This window comes from Diaphorina citri, unplaced genomic scaffold, assembly GCF_000475195.1.
Source record: "Diaphorina citri unplaced genomic scaffold, Diaci psyllid genome assembly version 1.1 scaffold136, whole genome shotgun sequence".
Lineage (NCBI taxonomy): Eukaryota > Metazoa > Arthropoda > Insecta > Hemiptera > Psyllidae > Diaphorina > Diaphorina citri.
Genome location: NW_007377573.1, coordinates 37,783 through 64,928, shown reverse-complemented (window position 1 = coordinate 64,928; position 27,146 = coordinate 37,783). Strand labels below are relative to the sequence as shown.

The window sequence follows — 27,146 nt, the reverse complement described above, 5'->3', positions numbered from 1 at the left end:
TGTTGTTGGATTACTCGTGACCGAGGGTTTGCGTGTCCGTGGGTAAATAGTGTTTTAAATAATTTTTTTACGAGTTGTTTTTTCAGTGATTTTCACGTTTTATTTTTCTTTTTAAATATTATTTTAATTGTCAAATAAATATTAATTGTCATTTTTTAAAATGGGATAAGCCCTAGTGTGAAGTGTTTTGTGCTGATTGAGTGAAGTGTGTTCCTGCCTTTACTACTATTGCTAGTAGTAGGAGTAATTTCTTTGGATAACCTTTACAGCTAAACCGGTAAGTTTGAGACTTTTGTCTGATTATTGTAGCATGTAGCTTGTCAAAATAAATTTTAGCTTTAGCTCACTAATGAAAGCAAAATTATCTTTTATTAATTTTTTTTTTTCATTATTATTACTATTATTTTACTAGTTACCTTTTCTTTAATTTAGATATGTAGATATTCTTCTTCTCTAATGTATGCCTACTAAGGTATCATGAATCATGATGTACTTACCTATATGATACCTATACATATTATGTACTCAATTACTCATGTATGTTTTGTTGGTTGAGTATTATGGCACTGTGTTCATTAGTACTTCGCTGATATCCATGATCCATGTTTCTCACTGTATGGAGTATGCATGTTGCTGATATTATTGTTTGTGGTTCAAGCGGTTTTACGTATTCCGGCGAAACGAAAACTTTCCTGACACATACTCAATTACTCATGTATGTTTTGTTGGTTGAGTATTATGGCACTGTGTTCATTAGTACTTCGCTGATATCCATGATCCATGTTTCTGACTGTATGGAGTAAGCATGTTGCTGATATTATTGTTTGTGGTTCAAGCGGTTTTACGTATTCCGGCGAAACGAAAACTTTCCTGACACACAACTTTTTCTTTAACCCTCTTCGTTTGTGTTTCACCTGTTAGAAAGAACTAATGAAAGTTCTGAGCCATGTGTTAAAACCTAGTCATCATAATAATGAATGGTATTTCCCAGTAGTAGCAAAGGTGAATTCCCCATACATGACACCAGTAAATTCCGTAGAATAGGTAGATAATATCCGATTGTAGGTATTAGGTAAAACCTACAACTGGTTAGGGAAAATCATGGAAAAAATTATTTTATGAAAAACAATTGTGTTATGAAAACAACTAATAAGTAAGTGAAGATGAACGTCCAAATTTACAAAATACTTATATAGATATATTCGAAACAATCAACAAAGAAAGTAGTATAATGACACCCAGTAAATTCCGTAGAATAGGTAGATAATATGCGATTGTAGGTATTAGGTAAAACCTACAACTGGTTAGGGAAAATCATGAAAAAAATTGTTTTATGAAAAAAAATTGTGGATGACACCCAGTAAATTCCGTAGAATAGGTAGATAATATGCGATTGTAGGTATTAGGTAAAACCTACAACTGGTTAGGGAAAATCATGGAAAAAATTGTTTTATGAAAAACAATTGTGTTATGAAAACAACTAATAAGTAAGTGAAGATGAACGTCCAAATTTACAAAATACTTAGATATATTCGAAACAATCAACAAAGAAAATAGTATATATTTTAAGAACTTTTCTTACTGTTTGGGTCACAATGGGTTAGTAATCAGTATTAATAAGTACCTAATTTTATTCTTAAATGAAATTATAGCTAACTTTCAAGTTAAAAATAAAAACCGCCAGACCGCCAGACATATCCGCCTAATACTAATAGCTCCTTAGCTCCTAATATCAACAAACATGTTACTGTTGAAGATTTCTCGAAATTTTTCAAAATTCAAGAACATTGATCAAAAGATTATTACACCAGCCATTAATTCTTATTAATTTTGAGTAAAAGGATTGTACAAATAATCAAACGTATAAAAAATTAAAACAATAATGTTGGAATGTTGATAATATTGTTATCGTGTGTTCCCCTAAGCGTCTTATTTTATCCTTTGATTTTAGTGGCGTACACTGCTATGAGTGCTATGTAGCCGATGCGAAGGGACTATTTTGAGCAGTTTAATTTTCAATTATTTGAAACAGATGGAAGCCCAACACAACAAAGTACCAGTAATGAACTCTCTTCAACTTCAAAGCCAGAGCCATTAGTCATCCCTATTAATGTATTAATCTTACCCTACTACCCAATTTGGCACAAGCAAATCATGCTGTCATTATCATTCTATTGGTTTGATGTCTCTCCTAATCTATGAATGTGGTTGAAATTAATATCAACACGTTGACTGCGGTCAAGTCGCCACTGATCAAGAGGTTCACTTCTTATAAACATGTCAGTTACAATCTATCAATCAACGATCAATATTTGCCTCCGAGATTATCGGTCTACTGGGTGGATCAAGATTCCGAGAATTTCAATTTGAATTCCGTCAAAATCTACTTCAGTATCATTCAAGAGGAATCTTTGGGAATTATTTATGAAATCTATCTTTTACATTATAGCTATAGCATTATGCCTACTGATTTCTTTGATTGCATTTTGAGTTTTCAAACGGCCAAAGCCCAAAACTAACCAGAACTCTTTTGACGATATACCTAAACATGAATCACTTTATCTTCTGTTAATGTTTGCAGTTTAAATACCTACTCTGTTATCTACTTACTGACCACCAACACCAACGTAATTTGCGGATGTAGAAATTGAGGATTGGAGCCTTAAATGTTGCTACCCACTCCATGGAGAAGAACCTACAGGAATTGTCCATTTGCAGATTAAGGTCCACTAAGAATTTGATTTGGAAATGAACTGACGAATATCATCATCTGACGAACTAGATTTCAAGTTTTTTTTTTCTTTTTTTAATTTTAATTTGGACTTGATGTTACTGTAGGTTTATTAAACGTTGTGTATATTTAGCAAGATTGAATCAGATAACTGAGTAGGTACCTACCAGTAGTCGGATCTTCACAAATCGTCTCATGAGCCATCCTGTAGGATATAATATCATGATCTAAATAGGCTCGTATAAACAAACCAAATACATGTTTGATTTTATACTTGTTATCACAGGGAATCATCTAGCTTTCTTGGTTTTCGCTTAATATTATGAGGTGATTATGACGAATAAATATATTTTATATCACCGGTGTTATGTCCTGCTACCGCATGAACCAATGTGATTGGTCTTACTTTCTTTCAAACCTTATATAATCGAAGAAATGCTAATGATATCTTGGATATAATCTTCACAAAGAGGAAGAACATTCACGTCAATGTTTCAATGTAGCTTGAAATGATAAATTGATAGGTTCAGTTTAACATGTTCAGATGTATTCGAACTGACTCGACTGCCAAACACAAATTTGACCAAGTGCGAACTGTTATTCGGCTTATCTTACATCTAGATTAAGATTTTGCCAGATATAATCATAAACTTGCAAGGTTCAGTTTAACATGTTCAGATGTATTCGAACTGACTCGACTGCCAAACACAAATTTGACCAAGTGCGAACTGTTATTCGGCTTATATTACATCTAGATTAAGATTTTGCCAGATATAATCATAAACTTGCCAAGTGTCTGACGCGTAAGATTACACTTGAACCGAAATCCGCCAGAAGTTGATACCATCTGATACAACATTCCCAACAAGGTCTTCTCAGTGAAAGGTCAAACAAATCCTCTGGGCGACCAACCGGACCATAATGTTTGAGAATATTGTTTGCAGAACTAATGTTCAGATTTGGAAGACGTTGACTTTTTTCAATTAAAAATAAAACCTCCGGGTCTCTTCTGCATGTTAATGGTGATGGGTTCTTTTAATTGTTCATAACTGCTTGGATAAATTTATTATCACTTTTTCGTTGCACTTTTGCAGGCGCTTTAGTTGTTTCAGGTCTTTACTATGAAATAATCAACTTGCGCAAACAAATCCTCTGGGCGACCAACCGGACCATAATGTTTGAGAATATTGTTTGCAGAACTAATGTTCAGATTTGGAAGACGTTGACTCTTTTCAATTAAAAATAAAACCTCCGGGTCTCTTCTGCATGTTAATGGTGATGGGTTCTTTTGACTGTTCATAACTGCTTGGATAAATTTATTATCACTTTTTCGTTGCATTTTTGCAGGCCCTTTAGTTATTTCAGGTCTTTACTATGAAATAATCAACTTACGAGCAAACATTGACACTTCCTGTCCATATTTGACGTTGATAATAGAGATCAACATTCAACATTCTTGATAGAATTGTATCAAAATAGTAAACAGAAGTCGATAAACAACTGACAAAATACTCCAAAGTTATCAAAATAGTAAACAGAAGTCAATAAACAACTGACAAAATGCTCCAAAGCTTCCTAATATCAAAACCTTATAAGGGCTACGGAAATCGGAAAAATTCTCCAAAATACGGTTCAGATTTGGAAGACGTTGACTTTTTTCAATTAAAAATAAAACCTCCGGGTCTCTTCTGCATGTTAATGGTGATGGGTTCTTTTAACTGTTCATAACTGCTTGGATAAATTTATTATCACTTTTTCGTTGCACTTTTGCAGGCGCTTTAGTTATTTCAGGTCTTTACTATCAAATAATCAACTTGCCAGCAAACATTGACACTTCCTGTCCATATTTGACGTTGATAATAAAGATAAACATTCAATATTGTTGATAGAATTTATTATTTATCAAAATAGTAAATAGAAGTCAATAAACAACTGACAAAGTGCTCCAAAGTTTCCAAATATCTTATCAAAACCTTATAAGAGCTACGGAATTCGGAAAAATTCTCCAAAATACGCCTCCCTGCCCCATTAGTGAATGATCAATAAAATTTATACCAAAACTAACCAGAACTCTTTTGAGGATATACCTAAACATGAATCACTTTATCTTCTGTTAATGTTTGCAGTTTAAATACCTACTCTTTTATCTACTTACTGACCACCAACCACAACCACCAACGTGTTTGTATCGTCTCATGAGCCATCCTGTAGGATATAATATCATGATCTAAATAGGCTCGTATAAACAAACCAAATACATGTTTGATTTTATACTAACTTGTTATCACAGGCAATCATCTAGCTTTCTTGGTTTTCGCTTAATATTATGAGGTGATTATGACGAACAAATATATTTTATATCACCGGTGTTATGTCCTGCTACCGCATGAACCAATGTGATTGATCTTACTTTCTTTCAAACCTTATATAATCGAAGAAATGCTAATGATATCTTGGATATCGAATATCAAACATATCTAATTAGCTATAGTCCCAGCTTTAATTACCAGGTAGCAGGTACATTAGGGCCGCGGGCCATTTCCATGACTACTTCTGTGGCTTTACTAATTTGTTGAATTTTGGGAGGTTTTGTGGACTTTATAATATGGTTCATCATTACAGTTATCACTGGATCCTGTATAGTTTCAATGTCCAGAAGGGATAATCTTTCATATGTTTTTGGCTTCTTGGTACTTGGAATTTTAAAATCTTTGACCAAATGGTTAGAATGGAAGGTTTTCATCACCTGAGAGACAGGTTCCCCTTTGACGTCTGAGGAACTCATACAAGTTAGCGATTTCAAAGACATTGGTAAACGTATTTTTCCAATAGATGTGATAATCACGATATCAGTATTACCTGACAGTTATGCAAAAACAGAAACAGCTTCAAAGAATATGATTACCGAGGGAATGAGACTAGTTTTTACAATGAGAAATCCTAGTTTTTGAACCAAGTTGTTGTGCTATCTCCTTGCACTGTTTAGATTAGGTAACATTAGTGAGATGGGCAAACTTAATCCACTGAAGAACACGTTTGATTTATCCATACAATATCAAATGATTAATATTTTGGTGACATTTTACGTTTATAAAGGTTTTGTGGACTTTATAATATGGTTCATCATTACAGTTATCACTGGATCCGGTAGTTTCAATGTCCAGAAGGGATACTCTTTCATATGTTTTTGGCTTCTTGGTACTTGGAATTTTAAAATCTTTGACCTAATGGTTAGAATGGAAGGTTTTCATCATCTGAGAGACAGGTTTTCCTTTGACGTCTGAGGAACTCATACAAGTTAGCGATTTCAAAGACATAGGTAAACGTATATTTCCAATAGATGTGATAATCACGATATCAGTATTACCTGACAGTTATGTAAAAACAGAAATAGCTTCAAAGAATATGATTACCGAGGGAATGAGACTAGTTTTTACAATGAGAACTCCTAGTTTTTGAACCAAGTTGTTGTGCTATCTCCGTGTTACTTTTTAGATTAGGTAACATTAGTGAGATGGGTAAACTCGGCCCACTGAAGAATGAACAAGTTTGATCTATCCCTACAATATCAAATGATTAATATTTTGGTGACATTTTAACATTTTACGATTATAACTCTACTATGGGTACTGGAATCCTGGAATGTAGTTTGGTTGCTTTAATAATACCCAAATTTTGAAGTTTTGTTTACCATTTGCCTAATATGAACCCATTTCTGGTTGGTTAAGATGTCGCTATAAATGTCCTATTTTGCCTAGTTCATAAGAATTATAATGAACTCAAAGCAAAGCGAGACTACTTCTCTCCATAATGAAAATAACACACTTTTGTAATTCGTTGCAAAAATAATAGCAAGCCATATTCTGTTTCTATTAATTTGAATAATAGCGCGGAGTGCCCTATCAGAGCCATAAGTGGTAAGGCAAGTGCTTATCATCTAATGCTCGAGACTTGAAGACACTTGAACAGATGTGAAGAACCGGTCTAGGATTGCTCTTCGGTCTTTTGGTGGAATGGTTTTGCCACTCAGTGGGAGTTATTGTTTTATCATGACGTTGTTCATGGCTTCGATGCTTTATCTGAGTTTCAACAAGCTTCTGATCCTGAATCCTGGCAGGGGCCTTGCTCAAGACCGAGCGCAATAGAGGTACAGAGTGGAGTAGGCATATGGTCGACAAGGCCTTAGCCACGGATAAGTAAATAAAGTAAAGTTCAACCAGCTTTCCTGAACGTCCAACAGAATCGAACAGGCTCGACAATTTCATCCTCATATGATACCTATGCTTGATATGCTATTGATGATGTTAATCAGAAAGAATCAATATAACATGTATGGGAAAAAAAATCAGGTCCGGTGATTTCTTTTCAATGAAATATTTCTTCATGTTTCCTCACAGAGAGTGTTCGAAAGTTGGTAGACCTGAAAATGTGAAATTATTTATTTATTTTATTTGCCATGCCATGTTGATGTTTTTCTTTAGCTAAACATTTACAAACACTTCCAACCTTCGTAAAAAGACTTTCAACTTCAGCAAAAAATAAAGCAAATTTGAAATCCCATGTGGGTGGATGCTAGGATGCTTGGTTCATGGGTCCGGGGTTCAAGTTGAGATTACGTTGAGTGGGCGCTGAGTACAACGATGACCACATGTGGCACTAGGGGCTCTCGAGATCTTGAGAATGTGTTCTGGTCTTTTTAAATTTGAAGTTTTTGAAGCTAATATGTACATTTGTTATGTTCCGATGTGAACCGATCTAAGTTTGAATGAACTAGTACCTATTACAAAATTGGTTGGTCCATCTATCTTGAATAAGTAATGTAGCTCGTTATTCTTATTTGTTTTGGGTGACAGTCATCTTGCAACTTGCACCATTTCATTTATTTTTACATTCGCCTTCATTCTAACTAACCTTTATTTAGCTTTAAATTTAAGTTCTTTTAGACATTTTTTCACCATCTAGGTAATTAGTAATTACCATCAAAAACCTATTGATTTCTGAGATTGTATTTATTCTTTGGAAACATACCTAGGTAATTCGAATTTCAGAGAACAACCAGACCAATGAACTTGTCTAGAAATAATTCATATACAATCAGTTTGATCAGGTAAATATTGATTATTAAATTATGTAATACACTGCCTGATTGCCAAGTGATAGATGATGCCTGATTGGAACTCTTTCCCAGAATATCTCAGGTAAATATAACATATTTCAAATTGACAAGTTTTCACCTACAGTACCTACTATTGAAGGCTTACCTATTAATGATTAAGCGCCACTTGATTTTAATCTTTTCAGAATCAATTTACTTACAGTTCCACTTCAGTTTTCGTAAAATACAAAACAAACATAGATTCTTTGTATAAAGTAAGCATGTATAGTTCACAGAATTGCATATTACAAACCTATCCACATGCTTTACAAAAACATTTACCTGATAACATTGACTGATAATTAATCTTTATCATGTAATTTGTTGTCCAAGAATCTTCGCTAATTGCTATTGCTACAAGTACTATGTACCTGTCTTGGTTCCTGGAAAAAAATGGATCTCTCAACCCTTGTCAAAGTGGTGGCCGCTTCAAGCGCTCCACCATGGATAATCTTGTATCACTAGAACATGAAGTGACCCAAGGGTTAGCCAAAAAAGAGATCTTCACAAAGAGGAAGAACATTCACGTCAATGTTTCAATGTAGCTTGAAATGATAAATTGATAGGTTCAGTTTAACATGTTCAGATAAATTCGAATCAACCCGACTGCCAAATACAAATCTGACCAAGTGTGAACTGTTATTCGGCTTATCTTACATCTAGATTAAGATTTTGCCAGATATAATCATAAACTTGCCAAGTGTCTGACGCGTATAACAAATTGCCAAGTAATGGCATGATCTTGCAGTACATCTACTCATAAAGCACGTGTTGGATGGCTCTTATTGAATAGCAATACATGAGTAACATGAGAGTTCAATACAGGGTATTACGAGGCAAACCAGTAAAATAAAACGATCTCTTGCTCATCTTTAACTTGATTGCCTTTAGTCTAATGATACAATAATCCAAGTTCTCTAAGCAAAAGAAAATGCTAGGGAATTCAAGCTCTCTTAGACTTTGCTCTTAAAGCATAACAAATTTGCTCATCTTTAACTTGATTGCCTTTAGTCTAATGATACAATAATCCAAGTTCTCTAAGCAAAAGAAAATGCTAGGGAATTCAAGCTATCTTTAGACTTTGCTCTTAAAGCATAACAAACACATATAGTATCCACAAACTTACCATCACATCCCTAATTGTGTATGTCCCTTCCACTTGAATGCCAATTTTCGTATCTCTATCAAAATATTATTAACTGCTTCACTATCAGCTTCTTCATCTCTTACTATACCAAGTACCATTACGTCAATACTATAAATAAGACTCGCACACATTTTCACATCGTGTTATTATTGACTATTGTGTCTTCTTGTACTATGGTACGTAATAGTGTGATTGTAATAACTGAGATAACAAATCACACTTCCCAAGACTGATGTCTTTCTTTATCACTTGACACTTGTGTGCGCTCTTTCAACTGATTAGCACATCCTTTGTAAAAACAATGCGCCTTTTGCTCAATAGCCTTCTAGTTTTCCATGTGTTTGTAGGCAATATAGTGATTGTGATAACCTGATAACATTAAAATAAAACGTTGCTCATCTTTAACTTGATTGCCTTTAGTCTAATGATACAATAATCCAAGTTCTCTAAGCAAAAGAAAATGCTAGGAAATTCAAGCTCTCTTAGCCTTTGCTCTTAAAGATGCTCTTTAGCACTACAATACCTATAGTATCCACAAACTAACCATCACATCCCTAATTGTGTATGTCTCTTCCACTTGAATGCCAATTTTCGTAACTCTATCAAAATACAGGTGTTATTATTGAATGGTTCACTATCAACTTCTTCATCTCTTACTATACCATTACGTCAATACTATAAATAAGACTCGCACACATTTACACATCTATTATTGACTATTGTGTCTTTTTGTACTATGGCACGTAATAGTGACTGTAATAACCGAGATAACAAATCACACTTCCCAACAAGAGTGATGTCTTTCTTTATCACTTGACACTTGTATGCGCTCTTTCAACTGATTAGCACATCTTTTGTAAAAACAATGCGACTTTTGCTCAATAACCTTGTAGTTTTTCATGTGTTTGTAGGCAATATAGTGATTGTGATAACCTGATAACATTGACTGATAATTAATCTTTATCAAGTAATTTGTTGTCCAAGAATCTTAGCTAATTGCTATTGCTACAAGTACTATGTACTCGTAAATACTTACGAGTCAGCAGTCAGATCAGATTCTGTATTCATAACAAAGTGTAAGTTCGAAGTCTTCGCCATAGTCTTGTGTAATCGTCATCATAGACTTGTGTAGTTCTTTTCCAACTCAAGGAAACTTTACTGGAAAATTTGACCACTTTTGCTGTGACTTTACAAATAAATGCTACCACCAGATCACCACAGGAGAAATAGGTAATCTATTTTCTTGGCATGAGGATCCTAATAGCATTATACTGTTCTAGTGTACGTTAATCGTGTCAAACATATAAAATCCTATATCCTACTGAACTTTATTACGATTTTGGCTATAAAACCCAGAAAAAATGTGTCAAAGTTTCTGTTCTAGTCGTAAGTGAGACATCACAGTTCTTATTTGATCTCGAGGACAATAGGGACCAGATAGAAATCTTGATAAGATCTCTCCGTTGTTTTACGGAGCCCTGGCTCCTAGTGCTGTTTACTGTTTGGTGAGTAGGTAACCTGAATACAAAGTATCATAACCGTTGCGGTTATGATTTGTGATTTGTTGTGATACTTTTCCTAACCTTTCTCGGCAGTATAACATGTCATGCTCACACTCAAAGTCCGCTTTCAAATTGTTGGTACTAATCTTAGTAGCTTGAATGAATTTCATATTTGGAATAGCTAAGTAATTATGAATAATCATTGAAATAAGTTTGGGCTTTTAATGCTATTATGTCGGTTAAACATTACTCAGAGAATCTGGATGGGAACAGTTTTACACAGAAGCAGCACTTATGTTCTAAAAAATTTAACACCAAACTTTCAAAGTTCATTGAATCGTTCAAATTAATACATTCAATAGAGAAGCTAGGAAGCAATGAATTATACAAAACAAACCAAGTATCAATAACTGTGGGAACAGAAACCAAAAACAGAAAACAATCCTCCTCCAGTCTGATTTAAATACCGGAACATTTCAACAACATACGAGTACTACACTCAAGAACAAAGTTGTTCTGTTTGTGTTTGATGTTAATGAACATCAAATTGATAAACTGGGCATGAAAGAAGAACGAAAATTAAATCCAAGAGAAGAGAGAGACGTAAATGACTCGCAGCTTGATCATGATCTTATTGGGTGTGGAGACGTCAAGCTGATATCAGGTTCAGGAGGAAACTTTATGATCTTGTTCAATATGGTATCAGGATTCAGAACTTCAGGACTGGGGAGTCTATTGTTTTACATAATCATGACGGACAAAGAATTGGACCACCTTTGAACAGATTAACACTCGGACATAGTCTGGCCGTCTTTAGTCTGGATCCTGAGATTCGTCTTGTAGGATCATACGTGAATATACCATTGAAGTCATACAACGGTATCGTACAATTTGTATTCAAAAATGAGGAATACCGAATGCAAATAAAATGTCGACTGAATAATGCATGGTACCTTACACCTACTTACTATTCTGTAATGATTAGAAATTCAGATGCAGGAAAATAAGGTATCAAGCAGAATTCAGATTTTGGCTCCATAAGCAAGGGCTGAGTCAAAGTTACATTTATGTATAATGCCCGAAATGTTTGGAAAAGAGCAAATTTTAACTAATAATGACTTGGTACTAGCGTGGCTAACCACAGCCTTACCAGATGGGTACATTTGCTTCCAATATTGTTGTCGGCATCCACTATTGATTCTCCAAAGTTCCCTGGACCTTCTGGCAAACACTTTCGTTGCCATTTCCAGCACTAACCTAATGAGGTCTCCGCCACTTTCACGGGTTCTAATTGAGGTACTTAGATGAAGATGGTTTTTGCTTGCCAGATAGACGAGAAAATCTCCTCAGACGTTCTTCCATAGTACAATAAGTTCCATTAGTAAGAGAACATTTAACAACAAATTAAGACTCTAGGGAACAACAAACCCAAACCCAAAGCAGTCTAGTCTAGTCTACCAAACCAGTCGGTTTTGCTAGATTACCATGCCATATCCGGCATACGATCTCGACGAAAGAAATAAGACCAACATTAAGTTCCATTAGTAAGAGAATATTTAACAATAAATTAAGACTCTAGGGAACAACAAACCCATAGCAGTCTAGTCTAGTCTACCAAACCAGTCGGTTTTGCTAGATTACCATGCCATATCCGTCATACAATCTCGACGAAAGAAATAAGACCAACATTCTAACAAAACAGCAAATTGCGAGGAGCGAATTTGATATGGAAAAAACTGAAGATAGATATGTCCACATCATGATCATCATCTTCACGGACAACAGTATTTCCACGATGTCCAATTTTCACATTCCTTCAAACAGTTTTTCACGGAGCTTGTCAATTGCCAATAGTTTAACCATAACAAGTTCTTACTTTACGCCCCTTTAGTTTTTGTTCTACAAATAATATGAGTCCCAGAAATGTTATTCTTGTCTTCTGTTATTATAATCATAAAGAGCTCCTTGTTTTCTAATTGTTCTTATTTTAATATAATTATTATCCTAGTTGTTAGGTTTCGTATTCATAATCCCTTTGATGTTTTAACGACCTGTCATTTTCTCTTCTTTGAACGCTTCCGTTAAGGTCACAATCATATGTATCACAGCTCTGCATTATGCATTGTATTTTCATTTATGTAGATTACTTAGTTGGTTTTGGACCTTTTCTTCGAATCAACTTATTTGAAATTGATCTTCAAAATCATCTGGATCTGAAGAAACATCTTCTAAAGTTCACTATTGCTCTTTGAAACCCGTTCAGAAAAAAAATCCACTGAACTTGGCTTTCAGGAACCCTTTTGCAAAATTCCTTCAAAACACCCGCTTCCGTTAAGGTCACAATCATATGTATCACAGCTCTGCATTATGCATTGTATTTTCATTTATGTAGATTACTTAGTTGGTTTTGGAGCTGTTTGTTTCATTTTTCGAATCAACTTATTTTAAATTGATCTTCAAAATCATCTAGATCTGAAGAAACATCTTCTAAAGTTCACTATTGCTCTTTGAAATCCGTTCAGGAAAAAAAAAATCCACTGAACTTGGCTTTCAGGAACCCTTCTGCAAAATTCCTTCAAAACACCCTCCAGAGTCCAGAGGATGTAGCATTGTAGCAACCCACTAAGTCATTGTGTAATGTAATTCTGTTCCAGTCTAGTCCGGAATTTCAATGAAATAACTTCTCCTGTTGTCAAGGCGAAGGAAGAATGGTCCATTAGGTCTGATAGTATTGTATGTGAGGGTGTGTCATTAATAATAATCATATGCATTGTGCTGGGGACTGGGTTATTGCTTCTATTCGGTACTACAGTTGTGATCCCTTGGTATACAGGGTTTCTTGAAGAGGAAAATAGTTTGGTGACAGGACGAAAGCCCTTGCTTTTCCATAGGTTTTCCGTTGAAACTTGAAAGTTTTACATGTTGGGCTCTTTAAAAGTTGAACCACCTAATCCGATTGATCCGTGAGGGTGTGTCATTAATAATAATCATATGCATTGTGCTGGGGACTGGGTTATTGCTTCTATTCGGTACTACAGTTGTGATCCCTTGATATACAGGGTTTCTTGAAGAGAAAAATAGTTTGGTGACAGGACGAAAGCCCTTGCTTTTCCATAGGCTTTCCCTTGAAACTTAAAAGATTTTACGTGTTGGGCTCTTCCCTTGAAACTTAAAAGTTGAACCACCTAATCCGATGGATCCGTACGTGTTAAATTAACGTACCTACAATCCTGAATCCTGCTGGATTAGATTTATTAAAATCTCACTCAACCCACCCTGGATTGTACCCAACGAAAAAAGGTGTCTAAGTTTTTATCAAAGGAAGATGATTGCTCTTGAAGGAATAAAATTTTATTGTGGAAGTGTTTTTTATTTCCTCTCCGAGTCCCATTATGTTTACCCATGGAATTCCTTGATCCCTTCTTCTAGGCTTAATCAATTAGGACCTATTTATACCCCGCTATAGTAAAGGTATTATCAATAGAGAACAGAATGCTTGAGGGAAAATGAACCTGTGCTCATATTTATCGGATACAGTCAGAATGGGATAGGAAATAGTCTTGTGTAATCGTCATCATAGACTTGTGTAGTTCTTTTCCAACTCAAGGAAACTTTACTGGAAAATTTGACCACTTTTGCTGTTAGATGTGAAGTCTATGTAGGTAACTAACTTTACAAATAAATGCTACCACCAGATCACCACAGAAGAAATAGGTAATCTATTTTCTTGGCATGAGGATCCTAATAGCATTTAGCATTATACTGTTCTAGTGTACGTTAATCGTGTCAAACATATAAAATCCTATATCCTACAGAACTTCATTACGATTTTGGCTATAAAACCCAGAAAAAATGTGTCAAAGTTTCTGTTCTAGTCGTAAGTGAGACATCACTGTTTTTATTTGATCTCGAGGACAATAGGGACCAGATAGAAATCTTGATAAGATCTCTCCGTTGTTTTACGCATCACTGTTTTTATTTGATCTCGAGGACAATAGGGACCAGATAGAAATCTTGATAAGATCTCTCCGTTGTTTTACGGAGCCCTGGCTCCTAGTGCTGTTTACTGTTTGGTGAGTAGGTAACCTGAATACAAAGTATCATAACCGTTGCGGTTATGATTTGTGATTTGTTGTGATACTTTTCCTAACCTTTCTCGGCAGTATAACATGTCATGCTCACACTCAAAGTCCGCTTTCAAATTGTTGGTACTAATCTTAGTAGCTTGAATGAATTTCATATTTGGAATAGCTAAGTAATTGCATGCTCACACTCAAAGTCCGCTTTCAAATTGTTGGTACTAATCTTAGTAGCTTGAATGAATTTCATATTTGGAATAGCTAAGTAATTATGAATAATCATTGAAATAAGTTTGGGCTTTTAATGCTATTATGTCGGTTAAACATTACTCAGAGAATCTGGATGGGAACAGTTTTACACAGAAGCAGCACTTATGTTCTAAAAAATTTAACACCAAACTTTCAAAGTTCATTGAATCGTTCAAATTAATACATTCAATAGAGAAGCTAGGAAGCAATGAATTATACAAAACAAACCAAGTATCAATAACTGTGGGAACAGAAACCAAAAACAGAAAACAATCCTCCTCCAGTCTGATTTAAATACCGGAACATTTCAACAACATACGAGTACTACACTCAAGAACAAAGTTGTTCTGTTTGTGTTTGATGTAAATGAACATCAAATTGATAAACTGGGCATGAAAGAAGAACGAAAATTAAATCCAAGAGAAGAGAGAGACGTAAATGACTCGCAGCTTGATCATGATCTTATTGGGTGTGGAGACGTCAAGCTGATATCAGGTTCAGGAGGAAACTTTATGATCTTGTTCAATATGGTATCAGGATTCAGAACTTCAGGACTGGGGAGTCTATTGTTTTACATAATCATGACGGACAAAGAATTGGACCACCTTTGAACAGATTAACACTCGGACATAGTCTGGCCGTCTTTAGTCTGGATCCTGAGATTCGTCTTGTAGGATTATACGTGAATATACCATAGAAGTCATATTGAACAGATTAACACTCGGACATAGTCTGGCCGTCTTTAGTCTGGATCCTGAGATTCGTCTTGTAGGATCATACGTGAATATACCATTGAAGTCATACAACGGTATCGTACAATTTGTATTCAAAAATGAGGAATACCGAATGCAAATAAAATGTCGACTGAATAATGCATGGTACCTTACACCTACTTACTATTCTGTAATGATTAGAAATTCAGATGCAGGAAAATAAGGTATCAAGCTGAAGTCATACAACGGTATCGTACAATTTGTATTCAAAAATGAGGAATACCGAATGCAAATAAAATGTCAACTGAATAATGCATGGTACCTTACACCTACTTACTATTCTGTAATGATTAGAAATTCAAATGCAGGAAAATAAGGTATCAAGTAGAATTCAGATTTTGGCTCCATAAGCAAGGGCTGAGTCAAAGTTACATTTATGTATAATGCCCGAAATGTTTGGAAAAGAGCAAATTTTAACTAATAATAACTTGTTACTAGCGTGGCTAACCACAGCCTTACCAGATGGGTACATTTGCTTCCAATTGTTGTCGGCATCCACTATTGATTCTCCAAAGTTCCCTGGGCCTTCTGGCAAACACTTTCGTTGCCATTTCTAGCACTAACCTAATGAGGTCTCCGCCACTTTCACGGGTTCTAATTGAGGGTACATTTGCTTCCAATTGTTGTCGGCATCCACTATTGATTCTCCAAAGTTCCCTGGGCCTTCTGGCAAACACTTTCGTTGCCATTTCCAGCACTAACCTAATGAGGTCTCCACCACTTTCATGGGTTCTAATTGAGGTTTTTTCTTCCTTAATTTGGACTTTCTATCTGGTTCAACTCGTAGATCTATGATTATTACAATTAGAATAAATTCGCTTAATTGATACATCCGCAGTCCGCGCGGGATCATGCCTCTGCTCCGGTCATTGCAGTAATCCTCACAGGATGTGTTCAATAATTGTTCGCGTTTAGAGTAGTGTTTAGCATGTTTTCTCCATGTTTATTTTCTGAAAGTTAAACAATCCGGCACCGTGCCGCCGAGAGTATCTTGAGGAAAGTAGAACAATGATACAATGAACTAATTTGCGGTGTAATCCTCACAGGATGTGTTCAATAATTGTTCGCGTTTAGAGTAGTGTTTAGCATGTTTTCTCCGTGTTTATTTTCTGAAAGTTAAACAATCCGGCACCGTGCCGCCGAGAGTATCTTGAGAGAGTAATCCTCACAGGATGTGTTCAATAATTGTTCGCGTTTAGAGTAGTGTTTAGCATGTTTTCTCCGTGTTTATTTTCTGAAAGTTAAATAATCCGGCACCGTGCCGCCGAGAGTATCTTGAGAGAAGTACGTCTTTACATGCCTGCTTCATATTCATCACTTCAATGAGAGAACTTTCAATTTCATTTATTTCTTTGAACCCTTAATAAAAGATAAGCTTGAAAATATAGAGTAACGATGTGGGATACATTTAGAAGGAAGTGTAGGATTTATTTAGTGTGCAGTAAAAAGACTGCATTCTTGCTCAACCCACTGCACTAATTTCCCAAAACTACTCGTGGATTCATCATTTTCATTACAAATTTGAGGGAAACAAACTAAAACTTTCATTGTGTATTTTGCTGAAAACTATTTATCTTCATCTCCTCAATATCAATAGATCATTGACAGTAGGCATCGACAGATTATCCCTAGAGAATACCCAAAGCCCCTGTACATAACACACGGATCATTCTAATAAAAATACAATTAGAACGTATCATGCTGACAAATCGTGAGCCATGAGCAAATGAGTATAACTTATGGAACTCATAGTATACCTGTATATCTCTACATTCTCTACACTAGTACTACATATACAGCTGTGCGCGTTAATTGAGTATGTAGTGCTCAAATTATCGAGTAATTCCCTGGACATAAGTATGTACCCTTGCCCATGAACTGACCAACCTGTTTACACGCGATATGACTGAGGTATTATTAGACTGCCAATTTCTGTGTTTAAGTACAATATTTAGCTACTCACTTATCGAAATAAAATTCATACACCTACCATAAAGCATAAACTAATAAAAAAAAACTACTTAACGAACTAATAACAGCACACTGGCATATTTTTCCGCTGACAGAAAGTGAAATTCGCTTGTGGTTGTTGGGGCTTTACAGACACCAATCTGATAATGATCTTATCACGATAGATGCTGAGTCTAGTACTTCTTTGAAGAATTTCCCCGAGTGGAACGTCTGCCTTTGCTGCTCAAGGCAGACTTCTTCATAATACGAATTGACGGAACAATGTTAGTACTTGACGATAATCCGGGAGAGCCCATGATATTCTACTCATAGATAAAGCCAAAAGATGTTTGCAAATTTTGTTGATTCAGTTTCTGGCAGAGAAGGAGCTTTCTTTAAGATGCTCAAGAGATCTCAAGATCTTAACAGGAGGAAATTTCCATTACATCGTAGAGTGACGTAGAGACAGCTGCTGGCAGTTCTAAACACATTGTACCAACACCATGATCTCTGACCAAGGGATAACAAGTGAATTACGGAGTAGTAATAAGTGATTTGACTTTACCTATCAATCCAAATATTTCCCCTTACGAAATTGTTTATCGCGGTGTTATAATGTTGTTTCCAGGAATTTCGATCGTTTCCTGTTGGAGTTTTAACACCTTTACTGATAATAATATCAACGTTCCTATTGAGTAGTCTTCCATTTTAACTTTTGTAGTGAGTAAATTATTTATAAGAGCTTTCAGCTAAAACACATCCACAAAAATCTTAGTTACCGGACTTGGCGAATCTTGCCGAAAAATGTCAAATTGATTATCGAGAAACTCGAGATTTCTAGAGTCACTTCTCCAAACCATTTTGACAGATCCTACCAAATAAATCAGATGAGATCTACAAGTGACATTGTTCCCAGTTTCCAGTCCAGGAGGTCTCCAGGATGTCTTTAATTAATGGAAACATTTCATGACCGGATGAGAGTGTTTGGGAGAATCAATATCTTTTGTTATCTAAATTGGATAAATTTATGAACGCCTCTCATGTTGAGCGCAGGATAATCCTTTTGTAAGAAGTGCAGACACGGATACAAATATCCAAGATCCGCTTCTCTGCTTGGAGTGCTTCGTTATTTTTGAAGATGCTGGCATTCGTTTATATTTGACAATATGAGACATCCTTGTAGTTTTTTTTCCATCATTCTTAACATTTTAAAACATTGACACTTCCTGTCCATATTTGACGTTGATAATAAAGATAAACATTCAATATTGTTGATAGAATTTATTATTTATCAAAATAATAAATAGAAGTCAATAAACAACTGACAAAATGCTCCAAAGTTTCCAAATATCTTATCAAAACCTTATAAGAGCTACGGAAATCGGAAAAATTCTCCAAAATACTCCTCCCTGCCCCATTAGTGAATGATCAATAAAATTTATAGTTTATCAAAATCAAATAACTTCCAAATAACCTAGAGGAAATCGAGTTTAAACGAATACATTGTGGAATCCAATCTCTCTATCATCAAAGTGATTAGCGTCATCGGAATGGTTATATGGTCTGACCTAGAGGAAATCGAGTTTAAACGAATACATTGTGGAATCCAATCTCTCTATCATCAAAGTGATTAGCGTCATCGGAATGGTTATATAGCCTCATATAAATCCCATGTGGGTGGATGCTAGGATGCTTGGTTCATGGGTCCGGGGTTCAAGTTGAGATTACGTTGAGTGGGCGCTGAGTACAACGCTTAGAATGACCACATGTGGCACTAGGGGCTTTCGAGATCTTGAGAATGTGGTCTGGTCTTTTTAAATTTGAAGTTTTCGAAGCTAATGTGTATTTTTTGAGTTCCGATGTGAACCGATCTAAGTTTGAATGAACTATTATTACAAGAGTATGTTTATGTAGCTAGTTACCTACCTACTTTCTTTTGTTTTTGGGTGACAGTCATCTTGCAGCTTGAACCATTTAATTTATTTTTACATTCGCCTTGATTCTAACTAACCTTTATCTGGCTTAAGTTTTTATCTGACTTTAAGTTTAAGTTCTTTAAGACATTTTTTCACCATTTAATACCATCAAAAAGCTAATGATTTCTGAGATTCTAGGTATTCTTCGGAAGCATACCTAGGTAATTCGAATTTCAGAGAACAACCAGACCAATGAACTTGTCTAGAAATAGGTAATTCATGTACAATCAGTTTCCCTTGTGATCAGGTAGGTAAGTAAATATTGATTATTGTATTATGTAATAGCGTGCCTGATTGCCAAGTTATAGATAATGCCTATTTGGAATTTTTTCCCGGAATATCTCAGGTAAATATATAACATAACATATTTCAAATTGACAGGTTTTCACCAACAGTTCTATTGAAGGCTTACCGACCTATTAATGATTAAGCGCCACTTGATTTTGATCTTTTCAGAATCAATTTACAATTCCACTTCAGTTTTAGTAAAATACAAAACAAACATAGATTCTTTGTATAAAGTAAGAATGTATAGTTCAGAGAATTGCATATTACAAACCTATCCACATGCTTCAAGAACATGGGAAGCCAGAGAATTCCGAAAGGGTTACCTTGTCCTCCACACTATACTTATCTCGTGGTCCGGACTCCTCTCTGATTACTCTTCAAAACTTGTAGACGACCGCTCGAGAATTTCACTGATTCAAGGGATATTCGAATCCTATATCAATATCAATAAACCAGAAGTTATAGGAAGAACATGGGAAGCCAGAGAATTCCAAAAGGGTTACCTTATCTTCCACACTATACTTATCTCGTGGTCCGGACTCCTCTCTGATTATTATGACCGCGGGGGACGTGACCTAAAGTCCTAAAGATCACAGGATCGCTTTTAATAGCCTCACGGGTCCTAACTGCGGTAGGTTGACGGACGCACAAAACACCCCAAAGTCATTCCAGATAACATAAATTTAATTTTATGATTTTGTTATTAGAAGATATTCAAATATCTGTTCCTGTTGTTTTGATCATTTGATTTATGGGTGTTTACCTACATTGTGGCAGAATATGGGTACCGGGGACCTTTCTAATAGAACAATATCACTTTAGGTTGTAGTAACATTTTCATGTACATTTTCCATTGTAGATAAGATTTGATTTGGATACCTATAGGTTTATAGTTACAAAGTTACGTCAAATTGTATAATTCTTTGATTGAACTAGCCATTGTTTTGATCATTTGATTTATGGGTGTTTACCTACATTGTGGCAGAATATGGGTACCGGGGACCTTTCTAATAGAACAATATCACTTCAGGTTGTATTAACATTTTCATGTACATTTTCCATTGTAGATATGATTTGATTTGGATACCTATAGGTTTATAGTTACGAAGTTACGTCAAATTGTATGATTCTTTGATTGAACTAGCCACATGACTTGAATGACATGTATGTTCATTGCTTAATGAAACCGTTAGAAGCGGACAGTTCCTTTTAAAGTAAGAAACAGGAAACTCACTACTTGTATGGATTTCACAACTTAGTCTTAGTCTCATACTGATATGAAGTCAATTGTAAAAATGAGTTTTTTGCTATGTTTTTGTTTATAATTAATTTCTGAATTAATTAAGATACCTACCTGTTTCGTGGGTTTAAGATCTAAGATCGCAAGAGAAAAACTTCTGTGGAGTGTGGTCCAGTGCAAAAATTAAGACTGACTTTATTAGTTCCCAAAACTGATTGACCACAAATAATATCTGTTTTTAAATCAAGTACGTAGGAAGGTACCGAAAATTCGATTAAAATGCAACGAAGTATAGTTCAAATGAAATAATGAAATACGAGTTTGTATATCTTTGAAAACCACTATTCATAAATTTCGAGTGTTGACCGGATGTTTTTACTCAATCTGTCCGGTGATTTATCCAAATAAAATATACCAGTCGTCATTTTATTGGGAGTTTAAATTATGAGCCATAACCAGCAGACGTGTTTGATGTATCTTGTTATCTTGATTCATCTGTGGCCGGATTTAGTAGAGGTGTTGGGTTCGTGACATTGACACATCCTTTGCTTGGAAACATGACTGACATTTTAAAACAATACCCATTCATCTTGGATGAACAGCTACTAGCTCATGTCAATCTTAATATGATAATTGGTTTAGAGGAGAATATCGTTGAACGTGATTCTCGAGAAGTCAAAACGACCAGTATAGTATGTATTTTCCATGGGATTCTCAATTGGTAGCAAATGTTGTTGAACTTTAACATGTAGCGGTGATAGTAAAAAGTGAGCAATTCCTACTAGCTCATGTCAATCTTAATATGATAATTCGTTTAGAGGAGAATATCGTTGAACGTGATTCTCGAGAAGTCAAAACGACCAGTACCTATAGTATGTATTTTCCATGGGATTCTCAATTGGTAGCAAATGTTGTTGAACTTTAACATGTAGCGGTGATAGTAAGAAGTGAGCAATTCAACAACATATTTAATAAATATACAAAACCGACTGGTTTGGTAGACTAGACTAGACTGCTATGGGTTTGTTGTTCCCTAGAGTCTTAATTTATTGTTAAATATTCTCTTACCTACTAATGGAACTTATTGTACTATGGAAGAACGTCTGAGGAGATTTTCTCGTCTATCTGGCAAGCAAAAACCATCTTCATCTTCCAGTAGTTAGAAGAGACATGGTAAGTAATGAGGAAAAGGTTTGTAAGGCGACTTTGCCTTGGAAATTGTGAATATTTTTAGAGATATTCAGCGCGTGTAAAGATGTACATAGTAAGTTGTTTTGACATAAGTGTAGATAGTATGGAAGAAGTTGACCAAAACATATTAATTTAACAAGCGTGTATTAGCTAACATAAATTAAATAATCATATTCGGAACATAATTTAATTCTTTGGGATTTTAACATGACAACATCTGCAGAACTTATACTGAGATTAAACTTACCAAACGAGAAATAAGACAAGTGCTGATATTCCTTGTCACCTCAGATGAAAAGATAGCTTGCGATTTATTAGTGAAGAATGTAAGATACCGTTTTCTCTCTATTTATACAATTTCCAAGGCAAAGTCGCCTTACAAACCTTTTCCTCATTACTTACCATGTATCTTCTAACTACTGGAAGATGAAGATGGTTTTTGCTTGCCAGATAGACGAGAAAATCTCCTCAGACGTTCTTCCATAGTACAATAAGTTCCATTAGTAAGAGAACATTTAACAACAAATTAAGACTCTAGGGAACAACAAACCCAAACCCAAAGCAGTCTAGTCTAGTCTACCAAACCAGTCGGTTTTGCTAGATTACCATGCCATATCCGGCATACGATCTCGACGAAAGAAATAAGACCAACATTATAACAAAACAGCAAATTGCGAGGAGCGAATTTGATATGGAAAAAACTGAAGATAGATATGTCCACATCATGATCATCATCTTCACGGACAACAGTATTTCCACGATGTCCAATTTTCACATTCCTTCAAACAGTTTTTCACGGAGCTTGTCAATTGCCAATAGTTTAACATCACAGGTTCTTAACCTTCGCGCTCCGCTGTGTTCGATAATAAAACCCATGGCAAAATAATAGTGAACCCAATGCTATTAGCAAGTGTACCTACAAGTGAATCCAACAAGTGGTGCTTGCTGAACCGGTCTTCAAGATAAGTCTCTTGTTAAAACTAAACAACGAATTGATTTGCTGAGAAAACGATATTCTGGCGATTCTCCCTATAAATAGAAAATGTAGAAATTATAATGCTACGGACTGTGGAGTTGTTCTGAAGAAAATGACATCATGTTTGTCTGCATTGATGGTGATGGTTAACACAAGTTCAATGGAACTTTGATCGTGTTTTACTTTGTGTCTTGGAAATCTCCCATAGCGGATTGAAGTCATGGGAAGAAAGCTCTCTTCAGAAGACTGTTGAAAATCTCTTGAAGTTATTTTCTCTTGATGCCATTGCTAGCTAAAATCTTGCGAAGTATAATAGTGAAAAATAAGGCTATGAAAGAATGATCAAGACAATTTATATCAACAAAATGTTCATCAGATCTACATACTTGACTGTTCCATGAGAATATGATTTCGAAGATTTGAAAAGTTGAACCTCATGGCTGGAGAGGTCAGTCCTTCACAAAGATAGTCAAGGGTGAAGGAATGATTCTTCTAGAGCTTTCATTTCAATCCCTCACTCTCAATACTACCAGAGTGTTTCTCGACCATCTGTGCAAATTCCTCATTACTTTTGCTAACATTTCTCTTACTGATATAGAGACAACGTCTGAGATTTTATAACAATAATTAGTACCACATTGTTTTCAACTCTGACTAGAACTCATCTGTTAAATATTCACACAGCTCTACTTTATCTCCCTACGTCTGACGTATGTGTAGAGATTACAAATTTAGTTCAACTCTCATAATTTTTTTTTTTTTTTTTTTTTTTTTTTTTTTTTTTTTTTAAATATTCCCACTTTAACAATCTCTTGTCCTTCGTGGGGCCTCTCTTAGGGTGTTTTTGTTAAGAATTTAAAATTTTTTTTAAACTCCAAAATTTTTTTTTTTTTTTTTTTTTTTTTTTTTTTTTTTTTGCAATAATACGTCATTGTATGAGTAAGTATTAGACTCCTACTTAGTGACAAGATGGATCAGAAATGGTGAGACATTCTATGATCTTTAGCACATGCCGCCTCTGGTACACAACACTTCTGACTGTTTTAAGACGGTTCGTGCTGTCTTTAAATAGGTAAATTAGTCAATAGTCATTTACCTTCCTGGCTAATTATTAGGAACTGACACAAAGTGAGTCATGTTTCTTTGAACTCCTTAGTCAAACATGTTTGTGTCATTACCATCTGTCTACATATTAGTTGATTGATTCATTCTCACTTTCATCTCTTTGAATAACTTTCTTGTTGTCTTAGTGATCCATGTTGACTAGTTGTGTAAGGAACATCTGCTGTGCCTACATTGCGCATGTGCACGGCCAACACTTCTGACTGTTTTAAGACGGTTCGTGCTGTCTTTAAATAGGTAAATTAGTCAATAGTCATTTACCTTCCTGGCTAATTATTATTAGGAACTGACACAAAGTGAGTCATGTTTCTTTGAACTCCATAGTCAAACATGTTTGTGTCATTAGCACCTGTCTACAACTCTACATATTAGTTGATTGATTCATTCTCACTTTATCTCTTTGAATAACTTCGCTTGAACTTCTTGTAAACATTGAAGATCCAAGTTATGAACTTGCTGTCTTAGTGATCAATGTTGACTAGTTGTGTTAGATAAGGAACATCTGCTGTGCCTACATTGCGCATGCGCATGTGCACGGCATGAGTACTGTAATGAATAAATTATGTTTGTTTACATTATTTAGAATATCTAATTGTCCATACAGCACAACATGTGTTCATGTACAATTTATGAAATGATGCGAACTGCGGACTCTCCTTAATATCCGCCCAAGGTTAAATTGTTTTACAACTCAATTGGAGAATTATAATTGTGTGCCTCGAAATGATGCGAACTGCGGACTCTCCTTAATATCCGCCCAAGGTTGAATTGTTTTACAACTCAATTGGAGAATTATAATTGTGCGCCTAACAATGTGTGAAAATTCCTTTGCGAAATGAGGTCCTTGGCGTTTACCCTTTGGAATTAAGTCTATCCTGCTTTTGTAAGGTTGTAGCGTTCCTTGGGAATGTAAGGGAATATATGTAAGGCATTCCCTGTTTCCTGATATAACTAGGTAATTGCTTTTGATTACCTACTACCAAACCATCATGCAAGTCCAACACTTTTGAGCTAAGCTTTATAGACCACAATCTAATAGAAATGGAAGCATATCCGAAGGGAGTTCAACTTTTGAATAAAACCCACCTGATACAAGAGTATGTTTATGTAGCTAGTTACCTACCTACTTTCTTTTGTTTTTGGGTGACAGTCATCTTGCAGCTTGAACCATTTAATTTTTTTTTTTTACATTCGCCTTGATTCTAACTAACCTTTATCTGGCTTTAAGTTTTTATCTGACTTTAAGTTTAAGTTCTTTAAGACATTTTTTCACCATTTTTAATACCATCAAAAAGCTAATGATTTCTGAGATTCTAGGTATTCTTCGGAAGCATACTTAGGTAATTCGAATTTTAGAGAACAACCAGACCAATGAACTTGTCTAGAAATAGGTAATTCATGTACAATCAGTTTCCCTTGTGATCAGGTAAATATTGATTATTGTAATATTATGTAATAGCGTGCCTGTTTACCAAGTTATAGATAATGCCTATTTGGAACTTTTTCCCGGAATATCTCAGGTAAATATAACATAACATATTTCAAATTGACAGGTTTTCACCAACAGTTCTATTGAAGGCTTACCTACCTATTAATGATTAAGCGCCACTTGACTTTAATCTTTTCAGAATCAATTTACAGTTCCACTTCAGTTTTAGTAAAATACAAAGCAAACATAGATTCTTTGTATAAAGTAAGCATGTATAGTTCAGAGAATTGCATATTACAAACCTATCCACATTCTTTACAAAACATTTACTTAAACGCTTTCTTTTATCAATGACAGAATTTCTATTTTTAATCAAAATCCAACATTGACACTTCATTCATAACAAGTCTCTTCAAAACTTGTAGACGACCGCTCGAGAATTTCACTGATTCAAGGGATATTCGAATCCTATATCAATATCAATAAACCAGAAGTTTTAGGAAGAACATGGGAAGCCAGAGAATTCCGAAAGGGTTACCTTGTCCTCCACACTATACTTATCTCGTGGTCCGGACTCCTCTCTGATTATTATGACCGCGGGGGATGTGACCTAAAGTCCTAAAGATCACAGGATCGCTTTTAATAGCCTCACGGGTCCTGGTTTTGTGGCTTCCAGGTAAAATAATCGTAGGTACGTGGAAAATCTTTTACAAAAATGAGAAAGCGTAGTGCTCATTATGTTTCTCACATCTCATATCCTGAGATCACTGGAATTCAATAGATCATAACAGGTATTGATTTCAAGTACCAAAACATTGTTTGTGTCTTGAAATTGAACTTCATCTGGAAGGGCTTGAAAACCAAATTTGTCTTCCTGTGGTTTGCCGAAGGTTACAGATTTTATGACGATATGCATGGGAAGAAAATGTCATCATGACTGGTTACAGAAGTAGGTAAGGTGTTACTCGAGCATGACGCACTATGCATGTTTTAAAAACAATTTTAAATCAATGCAGCTTTCGAGATCTGCCACTTGCTTTGTAACAAGATTCATCGATGATAAATTGATATCCAAATCTAACCCTTTACTCGTATATGGGTAGATTATCCTTTTATTGGTTGTTTTAATATCCACAATATAGATATTAAGAGCATTTTTGTTTCTTTGTTTCAGAGTAGATGTTGAAACACGTTCAGCTAAGTCCTTACAGGACAAGAGCTGCAGATACTCTGAGTTTGAGTTCCACCGCCAGTTATTCCAGTCTTAGTCCAGAACCTTTGTCCAGTCGATCTTCTAGTTACTCATCACTCAGTGAAACAACCTCCTCACCACCATCG

General features: G+C 35.3%; 1 long non-coding RNA gene across 1 annotated transcript; it reads left to right on the top strand.

Annotated features, from left to right (window-relative positions):
• On the top strand, window positions 1-27,146 carry LOC113465634. Its single transcript, XR_003390277.1, has 2 exons — window positions 1-277; window positions 26,983-27,146. It is a non-coding gene; the product is annotated as an uncharacterized LOC113465634 (long non-coding RNA).